Raw genomic sequence first — 5,000 nt, 5'->3', positions numbered from 1 at the left:
GGTTGTGGTGGCTTACGTGATAACGTCCCTTACTGGTGATCGCCGGACTGGGGTTCTAGTCCCGCTCGGACTCGTTGGACCCTTTGATAACTGCAACCTCACTATCTTTGTGAGCTAAGGATGGCAGGGACTAGGGCAGCCTATAGACCTATCTGATGAGACATCAACAGCCATACCCTGGACTTCCTTGGTCCCAGCTTGGGTGGAGAGGGGGCTTACGTGCTGATCGAGTGTATATATGGTCAGTCACTAGGCCATTGCACTCCTTGATAGGCCAACGTCTCTGTCCCTTGCCTTTGTCATTCATGAGTGACCTTCAAACCTTCAAATTACTCGCTAACGCAGGAAGAAAATCAGATGAGAATTCGACATTTTCCTTCAAAAATTTATCTGTAGCTGACGAAAAGAAGATTTGGAGAATACTTTTGGTATATAATCATCAGTCCTATAAGTCTGTATAGTTTCAAAGTCCCAGCATTCTCTGAGGTTGAAAACCAGTGAGCTTTAAACGGGTCCCATGTAAAATAAAGAGAAAATATTAATGTGAAAGGTTAACACTTTCAAAGTTATTTTAAAATTAAGTCTTGTCTGTATCGTAGTGATGTCAATGTTCAACCCTCCAGGCAATGAGAACAGAAAACACACACACATGCACACACACATACATACATACATATATATATATATATATATATATATATATATATATATATATATATATATATATATATATATATGTATATATATATATATATATATATATATATATATATATATATATATATATATATACATAAATAGATATATATGTATATATATATATATATATATAATATATATATATATATATACATACATATCTATCTATCTATCTATCTATCTATCTATCTATCTATATATATATATATATATATATATATATATATATATATATATATATATATAGTATATATCTTGTAAATCATCATCCAATTTTTTTCATGTTAAAATCAAAAACCCTGTAATACAGGTTATACAAAAGTTACAAAGAAATTTGAATGTAAAGCAGTGACAATTGATTTGGAGAATCATACCAAAAATATTAGTAATTTAAAAAAAATTTCATACATATAATTTCCCACTCCTAAAGGTAATACCTTACAAACAAGAGTAGATTGTAACAATACAAAAAATAGCACCATAAAAACAGTAAATATATTCAAGAAATAGCAAGGAATATGTGTATTTCATTAATATCAGGGAAAATATAGATTGGATATTCAAATGTGCCTGTACCTCATTAAAATTGGTCAATATATAGAACTTATTTTAAAAGTAGTCCCTAACCACTTTGGTGCATACCTTAAAAATTCCATACAACCGCAGGGAATATACTATTGTATTTCAAATAAATATGTGTCAATTAAATTAATTCAATAAACATTTCAGGTAAATATATTCAATTCCTTCAGAAGATATGAATTGGCTTTTCAAATTTGCAGGTACCAAATCAAAATTGGTCAGTATAAATACTTATTTTGATAGCAGTCCCCAACTACTATGGGACATACCTGAAAAATTCCACAGAAATATGTGTCAATTAAATTAATTCAATAAACATTTTAGGTAAATATATTCAATTCCTTCAGAAGATATGAATTGGCTTTTCAAATTTGCAGGTACCAAATCAAAATTGGTCAGTATAAATACTTATTTTGATAGTAGTCCCCAACTACTATGGGGCATACCTGAAAAATTCCACAGAAATATGTGTCAATTAAATTAATTCAATAAACATTTTAGGTAAATATATTCAATTCCTTCAGAAGATATGAATTGGCTTTTCAAATTTGCAGGTACCACATCAAAATTGGTCAGTATAAATACTTATTTTGATAGTAGTCCCCAACTACTATGGGGCATACCTGAAAAATTCCACAGAAAACCGTGGGAAATATATTATTGAACTTTAAACTAATGGGTGTCAATAAAATTAATTTAACAAACATATTTTCGGTGAATATATGGCAACAGCCATGCATTTCCAGAATAATTAGGAAAAACATAAAAGTTGAATATTAATCAGGAGTAGGTAACATGCAAACAATATGTATATATAATTAAAATTACATCGAAACATGGGAAATAAAATGTTGGGTTGTAAATTAATCTTGATAGCGGACAAATGAGATTCATAACCGGCCTCAAAAGAATTTTGTTAAAAAATGTCTTGAAAATAAAGAAAATGATAAAATTACATTAATATTACTGGTTAAAAATCAGATTATGAATAAATATAAATAATTAATTAAGGATAATAGTCAATATTCATACCTTCCTCACCTCTCTAGTTTACATTAAAATTTGGAAGAAAACAATGTTATAACACACACACACACACACACACACACAAACACACACACACACACACACACATATATATATATATATATATATATATATATATATATATATATATATATATATATATATATATGTATGTATATATATATATATATATATATATATATATATATATAAATTTATATATATATATATATATATACATATAAGAATATATATATATATATATATATATATATATATATATATATATATATATATATATATTCAAATAAGCCATATATATATATTTTTTTTTGATATATTAATGTCTGGATTCTCTTAACGACCTCGGGATCAAAGCCCCAGGCGAAATCACACAAAGACAAAAGCTTGGCTCCGGCCGGGAATCGAACCCTGGTCGGCAAGCTTATATAGACAGTGACTAACCCACTTGGCCACGAAGTCGTGGCCAAGTGGGTTAGTCACTGTCTATATAAGCTTGCCGACCAGGGTTCGATTCCCGGCCGGAGCCAAGCTTTTGTCTTTGTGTGATTTCGCCTGGGGCTTTGATCCCGAGGTCGTTAAGAGAATCCAGACATTAATATATATATATATAAAAAAAAATATATATGGCTTATTTGAATATGAAAAACACGTAAAAATGTGCAAAATTTATCAATATATATATATATATATATATATATATATATATATATATACATATATATACATATATATATATATATATATATATATATATATATATATTCGTAAATTTATATATATACATATATATATATATATATATATATATATATATATATATAGATAGATATATACATATATATTTATATATATATTCATATATATATATAATATATATATATGTATATATATATATATATATATATATATGTGTGTGTGTGTTTGTATATATAAATATATATATATATGTATATGTATATATATATATATATATATATATATATATATATATATATATACATATATATATATATATATATATATATGAATTTATATATATATATATATATATTATATATATATATATATATATATATATATATATATATATACATGTCTGTGTGTATAACAGATTTATCTTCCATAGTCATGAAGAGAATATTTAAATGCATACCTTTTTTGTTCGTATATTCACCAAAAACATCACAGAAAGTTGTGGGAAAAAGGAAATTGCGGGAACAACACATTAAAAGACTAAACAAAAGTATTATACAAACAATTTTGCTGAATTGTTAAATAGTGTATTTAAACCCTATACATAAATTTCATCATGGCATAGCCAGATAAAACCATTCATATATTTGTATTGTTGCAATACCACTTATGGCCACAATAACTTGTTTGTAATACTGCAGCAGCGAGAGAGAGAGAGAGAGAGAGAGAGAGAGAGAGAGAGAGAGAGAGAGAGAGAGAGAGAGAGAGAGAGAGAGAGAGAGAGAATTAATAATTATTTAAAAAAATCATTCAAAATCATGCAAATATACATGAAAAGAAAAAGAGAGCGGGAATTGTTTCTAAACTTATCCAAAACTGCAAAATGGGATAGAAAGAGAGAGAGAGAGAGAGAGAGAGAGAGAGAGAGAGAGAGAGAGAGAGAGAGAGAGAGAGAGAGAGAGAGAGAGAGAGAATCATCATTATTATCTAATATAAATCTAAACTTTACTGTTAGTGAATCAAGAGAGAGAGAGAGAGAGAGAGAGAGAGAGAGAGAGAGAGAGAGAGAGAGAGAGAGAGAGAGAGAGAATCTTCATCATTATCTAATATAAAGCAAATCATAACTTCACTGTTTAATAAGCTAGTGAATCAAAGAGAGAGAGAGAGAGAGAGAGAGAGAGAGAGAGAGAGAGAGAGAGAGAGAGAGAGAGAGAGAGAGAGAGAGAGAGAGAGAGAGAAATACAAAATCATTGAAGATCTTACAATCAAAGATTGCTTTCACCATAGCAACAATATCTCACCGGGGCAGTTGGACCAGGCATGGCTTGGACGTGATGTAAAGTCGCCCTTATATTTGCTTCCTATCTCCCTCGTAGCCTGAGGCCAGAGTGATAATGGCTTGGCCTTATTATGTATAGCAGCCTGGGGTTATTTATGTACACGCAACATTCCACACAGGAAGCTATTAACAACGGATATAAAGTCATTCGCAAATAGCGGGTGAAGGAGATGGTAAACCTGGAGTATGTAGATATTCACATACTTATGATATTAAACCTTATGATGTCTGGAATTTCATGATTCAAACAATATTTTTGATAGGGCATTCTTTCTTTTTTTTCGTAAGTAATTGTTCCATTTATTAACAAGAAGTATTTCCAAATAACATAAGATGGAATCATACTTACAGGGAATAAATATCAAGTTTGCAAAATATAATTTTTGATACTACTGTAGTTGCATACCAATTCCTACAATAAGCACATTGCAAAAACAACTTATAATTACTTCACAAAAATATGTTTGGAGAGGACTGCTAATATTGCAAGACCTTGAAATGTCTTTGCGAAGAATTATATTTGCCAAATGTATAAAATACTCCCATTCTTCCCTTCCATCGAAGTCGGACATCCTACGCTCGTGCAAACTGTCCCTCACAACTTTAGAGAGGATGGAAAGCTAATTTCCCCTTTAAC

Source organism: Palaemon carinicauda, chromosome 1, assembly GCF_036898095.1.
Source record: "Palaemon carinicauda isolate YSFRI2023 chromosome 1, ASM3689809v2, whole genome shotgun sequence".
Taxonomy (NCBI): Eukaryota; Metazoa; Arthropoda; class Malacostraca; order Decapoda; family Palaemonidae; genus Palaemon; species Palaemon carinicauda.
Note: the sequence above shows the minus strand (reverse complement) of the source record.